We start from the raw sequence: 22,647 nt of genomic DNA, 5'->3' as shown, positions 1-22,647 counted from the left end.
TAAAATCTCTTTATTTTTTGTTTAAGTTGCAATTTAGTAAGTAGCTTATAAAGTACCATTGTAAAAGTGATTTTCACTTATTTATAAAAGTGGGTCACATAAAATCCTTTTTTTTAAAGAAGGGTGGGGGGGGGGGGTTTAATATAACATTATCATTCACTTCCGCACATTCACGCACTCCGTCGGCATCTTCAACAACTTTTCTTCAAAAAGCCATAACTTCTTCATCCAAAAGCCGTTTTCAAAGCTGTTTTTTTTAATCGGCCTAATTTTTCGAGATCTTTCCATTGGAACACTTAGTTTCAGTATTTACAGCTTCAGTTTATGTTAAAATCTATGTTGCACGAGTTGCCGAACCCGGGGGTGGGGTTCTCGAAACCGACCCAGGTTCCCGTCCTTAAGCACCGGATTCGGGTACGAGTTCTTCTATGAAGAACCCGTAAGAACCGTGTTCTTCTATGAAGAACCAGGTTCTCCAAAAAAAAAAATGGGTTCTTTTCCTTTAACGGGTTCTTTGGGTTCTTCGGGTTCTTCAGAAAAAAATTTATATTAAAATTTAAATTTTCAAATAATTTTTTTTATTGAAATTTAAAAATTAATAATATGATATTTATTATTAACAAATGTCAAAAACCTAAAAGTTAAAACCTAAACTTTTAACTAACGCACAACCATCGAATTTCATTTTTGTTTTTGGTTGAGTTGTTCCGATTTACCCATTTCGGCGGCAATGGACAGATTCGACGGCACCTTTAGACGGACAGAGCACCAGTGGCGTTAGGCGTTCCATCACCAACGATTGGCAGAGGACGTTGTTTGCGCAGGGGAGACGTCGGCCAGTTTGAGTTGGTGTTTGCGCAAGGGAGACGTCAGGCAGAGACGTTGTTCAGGTGTGTTCTCGGAGGCTGCATATGTTTATTCTGTGAAGCATTCTATCATCTATGTATATTTTATTTCCCTGTGCGGTGACTTTCTTTGTATTGTGGCTCCGTGTGGTTGGTGTTTTTTTTTATTCCGTAATTTGACATTTATCAATAGATCAGTGTGAGAAATGTTGGAAATTGCCATAGTGTTGTATTTCTTAATTTGGGTGTGCAGGGTTTTGTCCATTCGTGTATCTCAATGCACTTAAGCGTAATATCAAATATGAAACATCAACTATGATTAGCTTAACTTGGTTAGTGAGTGCAGGATTACTGCTCCTTTGCACATTTTGCCTTGTTGTCCAGGCCTGTATCTTGTCAACTTTGAATGAACCCACTCAAATTAACATTTGATGATGGGATGCAAACTGATGATGTGTGTGGACAAGGAGATACAACCAGATGGCCTTATTGAGCTACCTCCAATTGCTATGGATGAGCAAGAGCCTCAAGATGAGAGTGATTCCTACCTGGAGAGCATGCTACCTGAAGATCTAAGTGATGTTGGTGACATGGATGTTGATGACATGGCTTGAGGAAGCCATTGTTCATTAGGCTTTAGCTATTTTTATTTTAGTATTCTAAAATTTCCTAGTTCATGTTTGAAGATGCCTTAAGGCAAATTTTGAATGTAGTATGACAATGGACATATATCATGATTCATGATTCTTATTAATATGTAAACACTGAACACTTTTTTGGTGATAAATTTTGAAATATCAATGTGAATGTTCAATGTTCAATGATGTGCATGTTTAAATGATTAAAGTTTTCTTGTTTAAAGTTGAAAAATATACAAATTCAAATTTCATATATATTATTTATTATAATTTATAAATTTATAATTTATAAAATTTAATTATTAAAATTTAATATTATTATATTACCCAACGAACCCACGCACCCTGTTTCAAAAAATGTCGTCCCCGTCCCCATCCCGTCCCAATCCCCATTCCCAAACCCACGTTTCCTGGCAACATAGGTTAAAATGGAAAGTCCATGCCAAGTTATTCTTGACAACACCAACTTCCAATGGTGGTCCTACATTGTGGATTTACTTCGAAGTAAAGGTCTTTACAATATAGCCTCAAGCCAAGAAACTAAACCTAAAGATGAAGATAAGGCAGCCAAATGGGAAAATAGGCAAGATCAAGCACGTGGGTTGATAGGGATGTCTATTTATCTAGACCTTAGATTCCATATCGCAGAACTTAATACCCCTAATGAAACAATGAAACAGCTCAATAAAGTTTTTGGAATTAAAAATCAAATTAGAGCCCATCAACTCGAAAATGAGTTGCTTACGTTGGACCCCAATAATTTTTCTTCCATTGAAGATTTTTTGTCCAAGTTCAAGACCCTTAGACTTCTCTTGGAAGGTGTTAAGGTTAAGAAAAAAGATGGTAGCCTTATCTATTCCATTCTTACTAAGTTGGGACCAGCGTACTCTGTGTTTGTTTCCACCTTCCATTTTACTAGAGAAGCCTTTATTTCTCAAGGACAAGACTACAAGTCACCTTCTTTTGATGTCTTTTGTGATTCTTTAAAAAGAGAACAAGAAATATTCTTACATCTTGGTCTTTTTAATCTTGGAAACTCTTCTAAGAAAGCCTTAGCCGCCCAGCAACAACCAAATTCAAAGAATCCTAAGAAACAGTATCCTAAAAAGAATGGTTCTAAACCAAACAAGGGTCCTAAGCAATTTCAGTCTCAAAATGAAAAATCAATTCAACAAAAGGATAAGGCAAATAAAAACAAATGGAAAAAAGACTGATAGACATTGCAACTTTTGTAATCGAGATGGCCACTTAGAATCCAAATGCTTTAAGAAGATGGAAGTCTTGGAAGCAGCAATGAAGAAGCATAACATCCATTTGGAGCACTCTTCAACTTCAACTTCATCTTCGGGAATAGCACTTTTTGCATGTGGTTGTCAAGCATCTCAGTCTAGTTATGCACTAACGTATCTTCTTCTTTTCATTCTCATAAGTGGCTCATTGATTCTAGAGCTTCTTATCACATGGCCAAAAACAAAGCCATGTTTTCTTCTTTGAATCATTGTAACACCAAAAATATATATGTTGGTAATCATAGATCTCTTAGTGTTATAGGGACTGGAATTGTTCATCTAGACAATGGTCAATTTAATGATGTATTACGTGTTCCAACCTTATCCTGCAACCTTCTATCTGTATATCAGATAACTCATTCAGGTGAAGGTAAAACCATTGAATTTTCACCTCACGATGTTGTAATTAAGGACTTAAGAGATCTTAGACAGATTTTAGCTACTAGCATTGCTGATGATTCTACAAGGTTGTACAACTTTAACAACTTTGGATCATCAACTCTTCCCTCGGTATTTGTTGCTCATAATGATGAAGTGAGCAAACTTTGGCATGAGTGATTTGGTCACTTAAACTATCACTCCCTTCAAAATCTATGTAAAGAAAATATGGTAACAAGTCTTCCTATGGTATCTTGCAGAGATGGTGTTTGTTCCAAATGTGTACTCGGAAAACATCATCGGGATAGTGTTGAAAAACGTGCCTCTTGGCACGCCTCAGCCCCTTTACAGTGTGTGCATAGTGATTTATGTGGTCCACTTCCAGTGGTTTCATTCTCTGGCTACAAATATTTCTTAACTTTCACTGATTTCTCCAAACGCACTTGGGTATACTTCTTAAAACTCAAGAATGAAGTATTTAACATGTTCTTGGCCTTTAACGCCTTTGTTGAGAAACAATCTGGACATCAAATTCTTAAGCTAAGATCTGATAATGGCAAAGCATATGTTAACAACAAATTCATCAACTTTTGCACTGAGCGTGGAATTCAAATGAAACATATTGTTCCATATACTCCACAGCAAAATGGTGTCGCTAAAAGGAAAAACCGCACCTTAAAGGAAATGGCTAATTGTATGCTTTAATCTAAAGGACTTAGTCTTAATTTTTGGGCAGAAGCAATTCACTGTGCAAATTACATAGTAAATCGCACTCCTACTAAGGTTTTAAAGAATATCACTCCAGAAGAAGCATGGAGCTCAATTAAACGAAATGTAAGTCACTTTCGTGTTTTTGGAAGTGAAGCATGGGCCCATATTCCAAATGAGAAACATAAAGCTTTAGAACCTAAGAGTGAAAAATGTATTTTTGTTGGATATTCTGAAGATGTCAAAGGATATAGACTTATTTCACCTAAGTCCAAAAATGTTATCATTAGAATAGATGTGAAATTCGCTGAAAATATATATTGGCCTACGAGCCTAGCTCGACGGATGTGCCACCTCTCTCTATCCCTTCTACTTCGGAAAATATTTCTTCTTTAGATGATGACAGTGAAGATGAAAATCCTCCCCCACCTTCTCAAGATCCTCCTTCAGCTCCTCAACTTCCAAAATGGGTCTGCGCTACTCGAGATGCAGCAAGTGCTCTTACAGGTGATCCTACAGATTAGCGACGTACACGTTCTCAATTCAATAGAGCCTCTTCTTTACTAACTCAAGCTTCAACGAATTATGATCCTGATACCTTTGTAGAAACTTCAGGCCATCCAGATTGGGACATAGCTATGAATGAAGAATATCGTTCATTATTGGCTAATGATACATGGGATCTTGTTCCTCTTCCAAAGGGACGAAAACTTGTTAGATGCAAATGGGTTTACAGAACCAAGTTTGGACCAGATGGAAAAGTTGATAAACATAAAGCTCGTCTTGTTGCTAAGGGTTTTTCACAAGTTGAAGGCATTGACTATACTGAAACCTTCTCCCCTGTTGCCAAAATGAACTCTATCCACCTTGTCCTTTCCCTTGCTGCCTCTTTCAAATGGGAAGTCCATCAGATGGATGTTAAATCTACCTTCTTGCATGGGGACTTCCATGAAGAAATCTATATGGAACAACCTCTTTGCTTTATACAAACAAACTCCGGCGTTGTATGTCAGCTTAAGAAATCCCTTTATGGTCTCAAGAAAGCCCCTCGAGCTTGGTATGCCGAAATGGATAGCTTTCTTTTAGATACTGGCTTTTCTAGGTGTCATTCTGACAATATTGTCTACACCAAGAAAGTGGGTAAGTCTCTTATCATTCTTGTTCTTTATGTTGATGACCTTATCCTTACTGGTAGTGATCCCAACCTTATAAACCATGTGAAGTCCAGCCTTAAAAAGCAATTTGCAATGACAGACTTAGGACACTTGCATTATTTTCTTGGTCCTCAAGTCTTGCAATCCAAGGAAGGTATTTCCCTTTCCCAGTCCAAGTATGCTTGTGATCTTCTACACCACTTTCACATGGAAGACTGTAAGCCAACCCCTTCTCCCTTTCAGTCTGGAGTCAAACTTTCAGTCACTTGTACTTCCCCTGAAGTTGATGCTACCTTATACCGTCAACTTGTAGGAAAACTTTTGTATCTGACCCATAGCTGTCCTGACCTTTCCTTTGTTGTTGGCCTTATTGCTCAGTGCATGCAAAACCCACATGAAAGTCATTCGAAAGCAACTAAAAGAATACTTCATTATGTTCGAGGTACAATTCAGTTTGGGATTCATTATAGTGCAGAAGCATCTCCTCTATTGGTTGGTTTCACTGATTCTGATTGGGTTGGTGACCCTAATGATCGGAAGTCTATTGCAGGTTATGTGTTCACTCTTGGTTCTAGACCTATTACATGGGCTTGTAAGGAACAAAATGCCATTTCTCTTTCTTCAGCAGAAGCAGAGTATCATGGCGTCATAAAAGCTAGTAAGGAAGCCTTGTGGCTTCGTCAGATCCTGTCAAAGTTTGGCTTTCCACAGCAGCATCCAACTACACTTTGCTGTGATAAACAAAGCGCCATTCAACTATGCAAAGATCCAGTCCAACATCAGCACAGCAAACACATGGAACTACACATGCACTTCATTAGATAGCTCATTCATGACCATGTTCTTGAAGTGCAAAATTGTTCAACCGATGATCAAGTTGTAGACATCTTTACAAAGGCTCTCACAGAGGCGAAGTGAACTAAAATTCGATTTATGGTTGGAGTTCAGGGAGTTGTCACTAAAGGGGGATAGGCTCTAATGCCTCCTTACTTCTCCTATTGTGTCATATTTGTACATCCTTCAATCCCTTCCCAAGTTGTTCTTAAGGGGGGATGTTAGGATATTTTGACACATAGGAAATAGTTAAGTATAACTTGGTCTAGTGTAGAGTTAGGAGGTAAAATGTGCTTTTTACTACGTACTTTTGTAACTTACAATCCGACGGTCACGATATGTTCTAGACATAAAGTGATCCAACGATTCATTCTCTCCTCAGTATTACCGATACTTGATCTGTGGCTTAACATCCGATTGGTCCATGATCTCTATTTAAAGAGCTTGGCGGGTCATTTGTAAGGTGACCATTCATGAAAGAAGCTTATGTAAATTCTCCTTCTTTTACACTAATAAATTGCGTGAAGTGGCCAAGTTGGCTCAGGCCATGGACTGTTTCTCTCTTTGAAGGTTTTAACCACATCAAGAATACTAGTGTATTGATCTGTGATCTGTTTGTGAGCAGTGTCCTTTGATGTTCTATCTGAGGAACTTACCATGTAAATTCCTACAATGTGGGGAAAACCCTTTGATCAGTTCTTCTTATTATTATTTAATAGTTTAGGAGAGTGAGAGAGTAGAAAAGTCAAATAGACTTGCCCAATACAAAGTCAATAGCCCTATAAATTTCTGCAGTCAAACTTCAGGCCTGACCAGAAAGTCAACGCTGGTCAAAACAGTAGTCAAACGCCTCCTTTGAAGCTCAATCAAAGGCAGTCAAACTCGGCCTCCATTAGTGGTCAAATTCAATGCAAAACAGTCACAAAAGCTCTAGTCAAACTCGATCAACCAGCGGTCAACACAAGTCAAACAACCCAGAAAACCTCTATTTCTGTGCCAATCAATGTGGCCTAAGGGAATCAAGATTCTGCCCCAAAAACCGTAGTCAAAACTGGTCAAAATCACCTTGATCAACGCTGGTCAAACTGTCTGAAACTCTGCAAGTTCGGTTTTGCAACTTAGCCCAGAAATTTTGTCCTCCTAGCCACACGTGTGAGAGAGAGAGAGAGGATGCCCAAGATGTACGAACCAATCTAATGAAGAGAGAAAGAAGAATGTGTGAGTGATGGATATCCAAATGAGGTGTGCGGCCTCTTGTATTTATACACATTGTTGTGGGTGAAGAGACACATCCACTGGGCTTCCTGAGCATACATAATGATGAAGCCGACATAATGATGAAGTCAACTTGATCAATTTGCACATGTGAAGGCATAAATTCAAAATCACACTTTTGCTTGTCCGAATGAGATGATATTTATATCAATCTTGGACCTCTCGAAAAAAGGAATCCAATGAAATTATCATCTCCATCAAATGAGTTGTCCCAAGGTGGAATTTGGCCCTAGTTGCCAATTTTAACACTCCCTCTCAACTAGGGAGAATTCCACTTGCCAATCCATTTGTCATCATGTACCATCTTTGTCATCTCATCTCTGCTTTCCTGAACCATGAAGTAATAATGAAGAAGAATTGATCGAAAGTGAGTCACAAGACCTTATCACTCCTCACTGACAGAAGTCAGTCCAGAGGTAGAACCTCAAATGATCCCAGATCAAGTTGTTGAACACCATGCATCCTAGACATAGGGAATACAGCAGTACATGATACGTCCATCAGTAGTGCTATGGTCCCTATCCACGTTTCCCAACTCAATGGCCAGATGAGAGGTACATCCCATGAGTCCCGGACTCCATGGGTAGGATGCATGTTGGGGCATCAGCAGGAGAAGGTGAACTAGTCATCCTGCTCATATTCCATAGGAGAAGGTGAACCACTCATCCTACCCATATGTCATAGGAGAAGGTGAACCACTTATCCTATGCATATGTCAATCGTAGGGGAAGGTGAACCACTCACCCTACATGCATGTGTCTAGTAGGGGAAAGTGAACCACGCACCCTACACACATGTCACCATGGGGTATCAAACGGGAAGGTGAACCACTCACCCTATGGTCACTCATAGCTCCAAGAAGTACCCCAAGCCCCCAAGAGCTCCCAGAGCTCAATGTCCAACTCAAATGGGAACCTCATGGGAAGGTCTTTCCACGACTCCAAGTCTCTTGGAAGGTTAAGAATCTGACCTTCCCCAAAGGCTTTGTGAGGATATCTACAACCTGTTCATTAGTCCTAACGTGTTGGAGACTTATAGCTCCCAGTTGTACCATATCCCGGATAAAGTGGTACGTAATATCAATGTGTTTGGAGCAGTCATGGAACACCGAATTCTCTGAAAGGTTAATCCCACTCCGGTTGTCGCAAAAGATCATGGTGGTATCCAGCACGTACTCAAATAGCTCACTGAAGAGCTTCCTCAACCAAACAACTTCACAACAAGCCGTAATAGCTGCAATGTATTCGGCCTCAGCGTACTTAGGCCAACCGATTTCTGCTTCTTGCTCATCTAAGAAATAGAAGCAAATCCCAATGAGAAGGTACATCCAAACGTGCTTTTATGTTCCACCACACTTTCAACCCAATCAGAATCATCAGTATATTCCATGCAGCCTCAAATTCCCGGTAGTGTATCTTAGTCCATAATGGATTGTGCCTCGGAGATATCTCAAGAGATTTTTAGCAACAATCCAATGTATGTGATGAGACTCGACCATAAATTACTCAACAAGTTCATAGCAAAGCATATTTCAAGACAGGAGTTTACCAAGAACATCAAGCCCCCAAAAGTTGTCTATGTTCAGAAGAGTTCGCCAAAACGAGCCCAGCGACACTTCCACATAGCTCCTTGAAGATGAGTTCCATCAGAGTAGACTCGGACTTGCAATCCACCATCCCACATCTCTCAAGCAACTTCATAATGTATTTTCCTTGAGAAAGGAAAATCTCACCTGGCTTTTGCCAAACCTCCAAGCCTAGGAAGTAGTGCATCAATCCTAGGTCCTTCATCTTGAACTCGGAAGCCAACTCCCTCTTGCATTGATAAATGAGAGGGTCTACACCTGACAGAAAGAGATCATCCACATAAAGGACCAAAATGAGAGGCCTATCATTCTCAACCTTGAAATATAGGTTAGGGTTAGCATCGCTCCTTATAAATCCTAGCTTCATAAGATAGCTATCAATCCTCTCATACCAAGCTCTAGGGGCTTGCTTCAACCCATAAAGGGCTTTCTTCAACCTGCATACGTGTGTCGTTCGATCTTGTACTTCGAACCCCTCAAGTTGTTCCAAGTAGACTTCCTCCTTAAGCGAGCCATGCAAGAAAGCAGTCTTGACATCCATTTGGTGTAGGCTCCATCCCTAAGAAGCAGCGAGAGCTATAATCAAACAGATAGTGGTATCTCGGGCAATTTGTGCAAATATCTCATCATAGTCCACCCCTTCCTTTTGAGAGAAGCCTCAAGCAACGAACCTGGCCTTGTATTCTTCGACACTTCCATCAGGGCCATGTTTGATTTTGTAAAGTCATTTAGGGGTGACCACAGATTTGTCCTTGAGTCTAGAAACCACATTCCAGACATCATTCTTCATGATGGATTCATACTCCTCATTCATCGCACCCTTCCATACTTGATGTTGCACGGCTTCTTCAAATGTACAAGTGGCAATTTTAGATAACAATTGCATGTTATATGCTTAAGAGCAATTTACTTCAATTTTCCTAATTAGCCCAATATCAATTTCCAGATTAGCAATCACATTAACATGATAGTATATGCAAATAAAACATAAATAATAAACAGAAGACAAGCCAGGACAAGAGGACACAATATTTGGCGAATGCTAGGGAAAAACCCCAATGTGGGGGAACCCTTTAATCAAATCTTATTATTCTTCAAAAGTTCAATGGAGAGAGAGAGTACAATATACAAAATTCACTTGCCCAAACACATTCAAATCTGCCAGTCATACTGCAGTCAACAGGACGCCCTAGCCAGAAAGTCAACATTGGTCAAATAGGAAGAATTATTCCTCCAAATCAACTCAATCAAACTCAGTCAATTCGGACTCCAAAAATAGTCCAAATCAGTCCAAAACAATCTTGAGGAAATCGGTCAAACTTGGTCAACGCGCAGTCAAACCTGCAATCAAAGGGCCTGCGATCAACGTTGATCAACCTGCCCAAAAATCCTCGGAATTTGTGCCAAAGAATGCGGCCTGCACAAACAAAATTTCTCCCAAGAAAATTGCAATCAAACAAGCTCAAACGTTGCCCAATCAACACTGGTCAAAAAATCGTTGCAACTTGGTCAACACTAGAAAACAAAAATTGCAGTCAACCCTTTGCACGGGTGGAGAAGGGTGTCCTAAAATTCATACGACCCAATGAGATGAGAGAGATATGTGTGAGATGATGAATGTTCAAATGAGGTAGATGCTCCTTCTATTTATATGCAACGTTGAGGGTGAAGAGACATGACTTTTGGGCTTCTGAGCTTACACTAGATTGTTGGCCGACTTTGACAATTTGTCCATAGAAAAAATCAATTCATAATTCCTTTTATACATGTCAAAATGAGATGATCTTTAAATCAATCCTACACCTCTCAGGAAAAGGAATCCAACAAAAATATTATCTCCATCATATGAGTTATCCAAGGTGGAGTTTGGCCCTAGTTGCCAAATTTAACACTCCCTCTCAACTAGGGAGAACTCCACCTGCCAAACCATCTGTCAATTTGTTCCATCTCTGTCATCCCTACTCTACTCTGTTGAACTATGCAGAAAAAATGAAGAAGAAATGATCGAGAGTGTATCATATCACTCTCCACTAACCCGAAGTCAGTCTCCATGGATCCTAGATCAATATCAAACATCCTAGCATAGGGAGTACAATAGCACTTGATGTTTCACGGCTTCTTCGAATGTACAAGTGTTAATTTTAGATAACAATGGTATGTTCTATGCTTAAGAGCAATTTACTTCAATTTTTCTTATTAGCCCAATATCAATTTCCAAATTAGCAATCACATAACATGATAGTAAATGCAGATAGAACATGAATAAAAAACAGAGGACAAACCAAGACAAGAGGACACAATATTTTGTGGATGCTAGGTAAAAACCCCAATGTGGAGAAACCCTTTGATCAAATCTTCTTATTATTCTTCAAAATTTCAGCAGAGAGAGAATACAATATACAAAATTCACTTGCCCAAACACAGGGAAATATGTCCAGTCAAACTACAGTCAACAGGATGCCCTAACCAGAATGTCAACGTTGGTCAAATCAACAGAATTATTCCTCCAAATCAGCGCAGTCAAACCTAGTCAATTCAACCTCCAAAAACAGTGCAAATCAACGCAAAACAATCCTGAGGAAATCGGTCAAACTTGGTCAACGCACAATCAAACCTGTAGTCAAAGGGCCTGCGGTCAACGCTGGTCAACCTGCCCAGAAATCCTCGAAATCTATGTTAAAGAATGTGGCATGCCCAAACAAAATTTCTCCCAAGAAAATTGCAATCAAACAAGGTCAAACGTTGCTCGGTCAACACTGGTCAAATTTGCTACAACTTGGTCAATGCTAGAAAACAAAAATTGCAGTCAACCCTTCGCACATGTGGAGGAGAAGAAGGATGTCGTGATATTCGTACAACCCAATCAAATGAGAGAGATATGTGTGAGATCAAGATGATGAATGTCCAAATGAGGTAGATGCTCCTATTTATATGCAACGTTGACTGTGAAGAGACATGAATTTTGGGCTTCTGAGCCTACATTAGATTGTTGGCCGACCTTGACAATTTGTCCATAGAAGAAATAAATTCATAATACCTTTTATACATGTCAGAATGAAATGATCTTTAGATCAATCCTACACCTCTCGGAAAGAGAAATCCAACAAAAATATTATCTCCATCATATGATTTGTCCAAGGTGGATTTTGGCCCGAGTTGCCAAATTTAGCACTCCCTCTCAACTAGGGAGAACTCCACCTGCCAAACCATCTATCAATCTGTACCATCTTTGTCATCCTTGCTCTGCTCTGCTCTGCTGAACTATGAAGAAATAATGAAGAAGAAATGATCGAAAGTGTATCATATCACTCTTCACTGACCCGAAGTCAATTTTTATTGATCCCAAATCAATATCAAACATCTTAGTATAGGGAGTACAGTAGTACACGATGCGTCCATCGGTAGTACTATAGTCCCTATGCTCATTTCCCTACTCATTGGCCAGATGAGAGGTACTTCCCATGAGTCCTAGACTGCATGGGTAGGATGTATTGACAGGAGAAGGCGAACCACTCATCCTGCTCATATACCATAGGAGAAGATGAACCACTCATCCTATGCATATCTCAACCATCAAGGGGCATCACAAGGGAAGGTGAACCACTCATCCTCTACACAGCACACCACTAGGGGAAGGTGAACCACTCATCCTCTACACAGCACACCACTAGGGGAAGGTGAACCACTCACCCTCGCTCATCGCTCCAAGAAGTACCCCAAGCCCCCCGAAACTCCCAGATCTCAATATCCAACTAAAACAGGACCTTCATAAGAGGGTCTCTCCATGACTCCAAGTCGTTCACAAAAGGTTAAAAATTTGACCTTTCCCAGGGGCTTCGTATGAATATCTGCAACCTAATCATCCATCCCAATGTGACGAAGCCTTATTGCTCCCCATTGTACCATATCTCGGATAAAGTGGTACGGTTACCTGATATCAGTATGCTTGGAGCAATCATGAAACACGAGATTCTCAAAAAGACGAATCCCACTATGGTTGTCGCGGAAGATCACGATGGTATCCAGCACATGTCCAAACAACTCACTAAAGAGCTTCCTCAACCAAACAGGTTCACAAGAGGCCATACTAGCAGCAATATATTCAGCCTCAGCGGTGCTCAAGGCAACCGATTTATGCTTCTTGCTCATCCAGGATATCGAAACAAAACCTAGTGAGAAGCAACATCCAAATGTGCTCTTGCGATCCACCACAATGCCAGCCCAATCAGCATCAAAACAACCCTGGGGCCTCACATTCCCGACAGTGTATCTCAGTCCATAGGTGATTGTGCCCCAAAGATATCTCAAAATATTCTTGGCAGCAATCCAATGTATGTGATGAGGCTCCACCATAAATTGACTCAACGTATTCACTCCAAAGCATATGTCCGGAGGGGAGTTCACCAAGAACATCAGGGCCCCCACAAGTTGACGATAATCAGAAGGATTTCCCAAATTAGGCCTAGCAGCATTTCCGCGTAACTTCTTGAAGTTTAGTTCCATCGGAGTAGTCACAGACTTACAACCCACCATCCCAAATCTTTCAAGTAGCTTCACAATGTATTTTCCTTGAGAAAGGAAAACCTGGCTTTTGCCAGAGCTCCAACCCTAGGAAATAATGCATCAGTCCTAGGTCCTTCATCTCGAATTTGGAAGCCAACTCCCTCTTACATTGATGAATGAGAAGGTATGCACCTGTCAAAAAGAGATCGCCCACATAAAGTACCAAGATGAAAGGTTTATCATTCTCAACCTTAAAGTAAAGGTTCGGATTAGCTTCACTTCTTGTAAAACCCAGCTTCATTAGATAGTTGTCAATCTTCCCATACCAAGCCCGGGGAGCTTGCTTCAACCCATAAAGGGCTTTATTCAACCTGCATACATGTGTCTCCCGATCTTGAACTTCGAACCCCTCGGGTTGTTCAACATAGACTTCCTCCTTAAGTAAGCCATGCAAGAAGGCGGTCTTAACATCCAATTGATGTAAATTCCATCCTTGTGAGGCAACAAGGGCAATGATCGAACAGATGGTGATATATCGGGCAACTGGTGCAAATATCTCATCATATTCCACACCTTCCTTTTGACAGAAGCCTCGAGCAACAAACCTGGCCTTGACCTTTTCAACACTTCCATCAACTCCATGCTTGATCTTGTAGAGCCATTTCGAGGTGACAACAGATTTGTCCTTGGGTCTAGGGACCACATCCCAGACATCATTCTTCGTAATCGACTCATACTCTTCGTTCATAGCATCCTTCCAGACTTGGTGCTTCACACATCCCAGACATCATTCTTCGTAATCGACTCATACTCTTCGTTCATAGCATCCTTCCAGACTTGGTGCTTCACAGATTCTTTGAATGTGCAAGGCTCAGTTTGAATGATGGTGCTCATGGCAATTAAGTACCCTTGGTACCTATTCGACTTCTTACTTTCACGAAAAATTCCCCTTGGTACAATATGTCTCTCGGCATCTTCGAGAGTTTCCCTAAGCCATGAGGGTCTCCTTTTTGAGGAGGAGGGCTCATGAGAAGGTAGATGAATGGGGTCCATTGGTCCTTCAACATCAAGCATTGGCTCATCATGCGCTTCTCCCTAGTTTCCTGTATTTGCTTCTTTGTCCTTCCTTGGAATAGGAAGGTTCCTAATCTTCCCAAGGGCAACATCTTCATCGAAGGTGACATCATGACTTATCTCCACTTCTCTTTTGACCAGGCACAGATTCTATATGCCTTTGAAGTTTCATTGTAGCCCACAAATGTTCCTTTCTTCCCAGATGCATCCAATTTGCTTATCTTTTCTTTCAGCACATAAAAACACACGGGCCTACCAAAAATTCTAAAATGAGAAACATCAGGTTTCTTACCAGTGAAAACTTCTTCGGGAGTTTTGGAGTCCAATGCTTGATGAAGGCATCTATTTTGAACGTACACGGCAGTGTTGGTAGCTTCTCCCCTAGGAACTTTGGAAGGCTTTGATCATGTAGCATGGCACGAGTGGCTTCTATAATAGAACGATTCTTCCTTTTAGCAAAACCATTTTGCTCAGGAGTATATGCGGTAGTAGTCTCCCTCTTAATGCAAGCTTCTCTACAATAGTCATTGAACTCATTTGATTCATATTCGGTTCCATTATCGGTCCTTGATATTTTGATTTTCGACCAAGGCTTTGAAAAAGCGAAACCATGTGCCCACTTCGTCCTTCTTTTTCAAGAAATAAATCATAAGTTTTGCGAGAGAACTCATCCACAAAGATAGCATAATATAGATATCCTCCCAAAGATGTCACGAGCAACATACCAGGTAGATCAGAATGAACCAATTGCAAAATGTATGTAATCTTGCTATCACTTGAGGGGAATGGTCCCCTTGTATGTTTTCCTTCAGCACATCCCTAACAAACATCTTCATGTTCTACTTTAAATTCGGGCATACCTGTCACCATCTTCCTTGCATCAGGTAGAGCCTTATAATGTAGATGAGCAAACCACAAGTGCCATAATTCAAATTGAAGAGATGTGTCGCAAGCCAGCTCCCAATGGACTTCCTCCAACTTGATATAGGCTATCAACCCTAAATCCAAGAGTAAATGCTTCTTTGAAATTTCTTTTCCAAACACGTACCTTTCCATCAATGAATGCCACCTTGAATCCTTTGTCCTCCATTGTCGAGATGGATACCAGGTTCTTCTTTAGATCGGGTACATAGAGTACTTCTTGTAGATGAATGGTGCTACCTTGATTTAATTGAAGAGTAACATTTCCAACTCCTTTCACGGGATAGGTGGCATTGTCTCCAAGAATGATTTCCAAATTTGTATCTTTTTCTATCAGATTTGAAAGAGCTTCCTTATACCCAGTAAAGTGCCTTGAGGCACCACTATCAATCAACTAATTTCCCAAGGTATCCGAAGGAGAGGCAGTAGAGAGGGCAGATATAAGATAAAATTATTTTTGCTTGTTATCTACAACATTAGATTCATCATACCTGGAGTTTCTTGATCTTTTGGGAGGTCGGCCATTTCCATGTTGAGTAGCAAGAGCATTGATTTTTCCTTTGTTGTTGAATCTGCCATTCCTTTGATTGTTGTTGCCCCTGAAATTGTTGTGGTTGTTGTTGTCATCATCCCGAGGTGTATCCCTTCTATTAGGACACTCCCTAGCATAGTGGCCAAACTTGTTACAAATGAAGCATCTTCCCTTTCTTCCATCTTTGAATCCCGATCTTCCTTGACATTGCTTCTTTGAACCTACATTGTTCTTCTTTTTAGCATGAGCAAGAATGCAGTAGGATCATTCCTATTTGAAGGCATGTCTCTCTTCATCATCCTTGTTTCTTCTAGAGTACATCTAGTCAACAATTCATCAAAACCTGGAATCCTATCATTGTTCAGGATAGTAGTGTTGAACACATGCCATTCACGAGGGAGACCTCCAAGGGCAATGAGAGTGAGATCCCTATCAGCAATAACTTCTCCAATTGAAAGAATATCATTTTTTATCTCGGTAATCCTCATGAAGTAGGATTGGATATCTTCACTTCTTCCCTTTTTTATGTCCTTCAACTTGTTTTAAATCGGAGATGTAGGCAACCAAATGCTTGTTAATAGAATCCCTGATGATCTTCTTAGCTTTGAATTCACCTTTCTTGTACTTTGTCTTAGCGGCAACCAATGCATTTGAAGGAGGTTCGGTAATATTTCCCTGCACATAGTCCATAACATCTGCTCTTCCAAACTCAAATCAAGAGACATCTTCCATGCATGATAATTAGACTTATCATTGAGCTTGTCATCAGGTTTGAAGTAAGATGCGGAGGCCATTGAATCTTGTCCTTGTCCAACAAATCTCTGTGATTGATCTTTTCACTCTTTCTTGGGCTTTATCTTCACCTGAGGACCGATTCCATTTTAATTTTAGATAACAATGGTACGTTCTATGTTTAAGAGCAATTTACTTCAATTTTTCTTATTAGCCCAATATCAATTTCCAGATTAGCGATCACATTAACATGATAGTAAATGCAGAAAGAACATAAATAATAAACAGAAGACAAGCCAAGACCAGAGGACACAATATTTGGTGGATGCCAGGGAAAAACCCCAATGTGGGGAAACCCTTTCATGAAATCTTCTTATTATTCATCAAAAGTTCAGCGGAGAGAGAGTACAACATAAAAAATTCACTTGCCCAAACACAGTCAAATATGTCCAGTGAAACTGCAGTCAACAGGATGCCCTAACCAAAAAGTCAACGCTGATCAAATCAGTAGAATTATTCCTCCAAATCAGCTTAGTCAAACCCAGTGAATTCGCCCTCCAAAAACAATCCAAATCAGCCCAAAACAATCTTGAGGAAATCGGTCAAACTTGGTCAACGCACAATCAAACTTGCAATCAAAGAGTTTGCGGTCAACGTTGGTCAACCTACCCAGAAATCCTCAAAAACTGTGCTAAAGAATGCGGTCTGCCCAAACAGAATTTCTCCCAAGAAAGTCGCAATCAAACAAGGTCAAATTTTGCCTGGTCAACGTTGGTCAAACTTGCTGCAACTTGGTCAACAATAGAAAACAAAAATTGGAGTCAATCCTTCGCACATGTGGAGGAGAAGAAGGTTGTCCTGGAATTCATACGACCCAATCAAATGAGGAGAGAGAGATGTGTGAGATGACGAATGTCCAAATGAGGTAGATGCTCCTTCTATTTATATGCAACGTTGAGGGTGAAGAGACATGACTTTTGGGCTTATGAGCCTACATTAGATTGTTGGCCAACCTTGACAATTTGTCCATAGAAGAAATAAATTCATAATTCCTTTATACATGTCAGAATGAGATGATCTTTAGATCAATTCTACACCTCTCGGAAAGAGGAATCCAACAAAAATATTATCTCCAGATCTTTAGATCAATTCTACACCTCTCGGAAAGAGGAATCCAACAAAAATATTATCTCTATCATATGAGTTGTCCAAGGTGGAGTTTGGCCCTAGTTGCCAAATTTAACAACAAGGCTCAGATTGAACAATGGTACTCATAGTGTCAAGGTATCCTTGATATTTGGTGGGCTTCTTACTTTCAAAAAATGTCCCTCTTGGAGCAATATGCTTCTCAACATCTTCAAGAGTGTCTTTGAGCCACAACTGTATTTTCCTTGAGGTAGAGGGATCACTATGAGGTGGATAAATGGGATCCATTAGACCTTCAACATCGGGCATAGGGTCATCAGACTGAGGTTCTTCTTGCCTTCCTGTAGCATCATCATTTTCTTTTCCTGGAATGGAGAGATCTTTGGATTTCCCAAGAGCAGTGTCTTCATCAAATGTAACAGCATGGCTTACTTCCACATCTCGTTGACCAGGGACATAGATTCTATATGCCTTTGAATTTTCACCATAGCCCACAAAAATTCCTCTCTTCCTACATGCTCCCAACTTGTTTCTCTTCTCTTTCGACACATGAAAATATACAGGACAACCAAATACTCTAAAATGAGAAACATTAAGTTTCTTACCAATGAAAACTTTCTCGGGTGTCTTGAAATCCAATGCTTGATGTGGACACCTATTTTGTAGCTTCTCTCCAAAAGAACTTTGGTAGACCTAGATCAGGTAGCATAGCATAGGTGGCTTCCATGATCGTTCAATTCTTTCTTTCAACAACTCCATTTTGCTCGGGAGTGTATGCAACAGTTGTCTCCCTCTTAATGCCAACTTCTCTACAATAGTCATTGAATTCATTTGATTCATATTCGGTCCCATTGTCGGTCCTCAATATTTTGATCTTCTTCCCTGTTTGATTCTCCACCAAGGCTTTGAAAGCACAGAACCATTTGAATACTTCATCCTTCTTCTTCAAGAAATAGATCCATGTTTTGCGAGAGAGGTCATCCACAAAAAGAGCATAATATAAGTATCCTCCTAATGATGTTACGGGCAACATACCAGATAGGTCAGAATGGACCAGTTGAAGAATATCAGAAGTTTAACTTTCGATTGAGGGGAATGGTCCCTTGTAATTTTGCCAGCTGCACAGCCCTGACAAACACCTTCATGATTCATGTTGAAATTGGGCATACCTATGACCATCTTCCTTACCCCAAGTAAGGCTTTGTAATGAAGGTGGGCAAATCTTTGGTGCCACAATTCAAATTGAAGAGAAGTTTCCCAAGACATGGCTCCCAAAGGACTTCCTCCAACTTGATAAAGACCATCAACCCTAAATCCAAGTGTAAATGCACCTTTAGGGTTTCTTTTCCAAAGATGTACTTTTCAATCAACGAAACCTACCTTGAAGCCTTTCTCTTCCATCGCAGAAATAGACATCAAGTTCTTCTTCAAATCAAGCACATAGAATACTTCTTGTAGATGGATGGTTTGACCTTGATTCAAGTGAAGAGTGACAGTACCTATTCCTTTCACGGGATAGGTGGCATTATCTCCAAGTATGATTTGCAAGTTAGTCTTCTTTTCAACCAAATTCGAGAGGGCCTCTTTGTACCCAGTGAAGTGCCTTGAGGCTCCATTATCAATCAGCCAATGATCCAATGTATCCAGAGGAGAGGCAATAGATAAAGCGGAAATAAGATAAAATTCATTTTGTTTTTCTACAAAATTACTGTCCTCATACCTGAAATTTGTTGATCTTTTTGGAGGACGACCATTTCCATATCGAGCAGCAGAAGCATTCCTCTTTCCTTTGTTGTTGAGCTTCTTGTTCCTTTGATTGCCATTGCCTTTGTAGTTGATGTGGTTGTTGTTGTCATCGTCACTTGGAGTATCCTTCTTGTGAGGACACTCTCTAGCATAGTGGCCAAACCTGTTGCAATTGAAGCATCTTCCTTTTCTTCCTTCTTTGAATCCCAGCTTAAATCCTTGACCTTGTCTTCTTGGACCAACATTGTTCTTCCTTTTAGCATGAGCGGCGAAAGCAGTAGGATTATTTCCATTTGAGAGCTTATCTCTTCCATCATCCTTATTTCTTTTTGAGTGCATCTTGCCAATAATTCATCAAAACCTGGAATCCTGTCATTGTTGAGGATGGTGGTGTTAAACACATCCCAATCTCTTGTAACACCTCCAAGTGCAATAAGAGTGAGCTCCCTGTCACCAACAACTTCTCCAATAGATAGAAGATCATTCTTGATTTTGGTAATCCTCATGAAGTTGGATTGAATGGACTCTCCTCTCTATCCATCTTGATGTCTTTCAACTTGCTCTTTAGAAAGAGAACATGATTTGCATTGTTTACTTTGAACATCCTAACCGGCTTGTCATACATCTCCTTAGATGTTTCCAAATCAAAAATATAGGCAACCAACGGCTTGTGAATGGAATCTACAATAATTTTGATAGCTTTCACCTCACCTTTCTTTTACCTTTTTTTGCAGCAACAGGTGCAATTGAAGGAGGCTCCACAACTCTTCCCTTTACGTAGTCCATAGCATCATTCTCTTCCAACGTCAAATCCAGAGGCAACTTCCATGCATGATAGTCAAATATGTCCTTAAGCTGGTCCTCGGATTTGATGTATGATATAGTCGTCATTGAAGCTAGTTCAAAATTCTTGCCCAACAGTTTTCCTTAGTGATTTCTTTTCTCACTCTTTCTTGGGCTTCGTTTTCACCTAGGCTCTGATACCATGTTACTTTTAGTTAAAAATGCTATGTTCTATGCTTAGCACAATTTACTTCAATGTTCCTTTAGTAGCCCAATAACAATTTCCAGTAGTAATCACAATAATCACATTGACAACAAATGCAAATGTAACATAAAACAAAATGCAAAAGACAAGCCAAAGATAAGAGGACACCAGATTTGGCGGATGCCAAGGAAAAAACCCCAATGTGGGGAAAACCCTTTGTTCAATTCTTCTTATTATTATTCAATAGTTCAGTAGAGAGAGAGATTACAAAAGTCAAATAGACTTGCCCAATACAAAGTCAACAGCCTTGTAAATTTTTGCAGTCAGCTCCAGTCAAACTTCAGCCCTAACCAAAAAGTTAACGTTGGTCAAAATAGCAATCAAACACCTCCTTTGAAGCTCGGTCAAAGGCAATCAAACTCAGAGTCCAATAGTGGTCAAAGTCAACCCAAAACAGCCACAAAAGCTCTTAATCAAACTCGGCCAACTTGCGTCAACACAAGTCAAACAGCCCAAAAACCCTTGAATTTTGTGCCAGTCAATGCAGCCTAAGGAAATCGAAATTTTGCCCCAAAAACCACAATCAAAACTAGTCAAAATCACCTTGGTCAACTCTGGTCATACTATCTGAAATTCTGCAATTTAGCCCTGAAATTTTGTCCTCCTAGCCGCACATGTGAGAGAGTGAGAGTCTGTCCAAGCTGTATGAACCAATCTCATGAAGAGAGAGAGAAGAATGTGTGAGTGATGGATGTCCAAATGAGGTGTGAGGTCTCTTGTATTTATACACTTTGTTGTGGGTGAAGAGACACATCCATTGGGCTTCTTGAGCCTACATAATGATGAAGCCGACCTGATCAATTTGCACATGTGAGGGCATAAATTCAAAATCACACTTTTACTTGTCCGAATGAGATGATCTTTATATCAATCTTGGACCTTTCGAAAAGAGGAATCCAATGCAATCATCATCTCCATTAAATGAGTTGTCACAAGGTGGAGTTTGGCCTTAGTTGCCAATTTTAACAGGTCCTGATAACACTGCCAAATATTGTTTGAATTTAGCCAAAGTGTGCATGATAGCGAGCATCTCTTTATCGTATATGGAGTAAAGTTTCTCGGTATCCTAGAGCTTTTGACTTTTGAATGCAATGGAGTGGCCCTTTTGCATTAAGACAACCCCGATCCCTTCTCTTGATGCATCACATTCTAATACAAAGCACTAACTAAAGTCGAGGAAGGCCAAAACTGGACAAGAGTTGATTACTTACTTGAGCTTGTTAAACGTCTTGTCGGATTCGTTTGTCCACCTAAATGATCCTTTATTGGTTAAATCTGTCAAAGGTGCACTTAACTAAGAGAAGCCTTTGACAAATCGTCGGTAATAGCTGCAAATCCCAAAGAATCCCCGTAACTCCATTGGGCTCTTGGGTGTAGGCCAATCCCTGGATCTTCTCTTGATGAACCCGTACTCCCCTTGCACTGATTATGTGTTCCAAGTAAAGAAACCCTGCCAATCCAAACTCACACTTTAATGCCTTGATATAAAGTGATTGTTCCTGCATGATGCTCAAGATTTTATCCAAATGTTTCAAGTGATCATCCCATGTCTTGATGTAAATGAGAAGGTCATCAAAAAATACTAATAAGAACTTCCTTAGTTGCTTGTTGAAGATGTTGTTCATGCAAGATTGGAAGGTGGCAGTAGCGTTGGTTAGCCCAAAGCGCATGACCAAAAACTCAAAGTGTCCATAGAGGTAACAGAATGTTGTTTTTGGCACCTCCTTCTCTCGAACTCAAATTTGGTGATACCCTAATCGTAAGTCAATCTTTGAAAAATATACTGCTCCATGAAGGTGATCCGAAAACACAAGATTGACTATTTGCTCAATTTCACTGAATATTAACTAAGGTTGCTTTTATGTGAATGAATGAGAGAAAATTGATTTTTCCAAGTGCCTTTAAACATAAACTTGAAATCTGAACATAAGCATAAACAGCAGAGAAATTAAAAAGCGAACTCAAGATATTTGATGACGGAGTTCGTCCGTCCTGGACTACATCTCCGGGTCCGCTTCCAAGTGGGCGTCTGCTATATTAGGAATGCTCAAAAAGTCTCTTTACATAAAAAATAGTCATTTTGGATTGTGCACGTAGGCACCAATGGCTATTGTTAGAATGAAGGACTCGGCCTCTGCTCTCCAACACAACTTTCCGTTCTCAAAAACGCTAAAGGATGGCCAAGTTATGCCCAAAAGGCATTTACATGCACAAATAACACACAGTTCTGAAACTCACA

The 22,647-nt window shown here is 40.1% G+C and overlaps 1 protein-coding gene across 1 annotated transcript in view; it reads right to left on the bottom strand.

Annotated features, from left to right (window-relative positions):
- LOC149146218 (Zinc finger protein 622) overlaps positions 1–22,647 on the bottom strand; it is a 79,019-nt gene that overhangs the window by 32,807 nt on the left and 23,565 nt on the right. The gene's annotated exons all lie outside the window — the stretch shown is intronic.

The sequence above is a fragment of the Pinus tabuliformis genome, chromosome X (assembly GCF_031772625.1).
Source record: "Pinus tabuliformis cultivar Carrire ecotype Pingquan chromosome X, CPIR1, whole genome shotgun sequence".
In the NCBI taxonomy this organism is placed as follows: domain Eukaryota; kingdom Viridiplantae; phylum Streptophyta; class Pinopsida; order Pinales; family Pinaceae; genus Pinus; species Pinus tabuliformis.
Note: the sequence above shows the minus strand (reverse complement) of the source record. Positions and strands in the feature narration are given on the sequence as shown.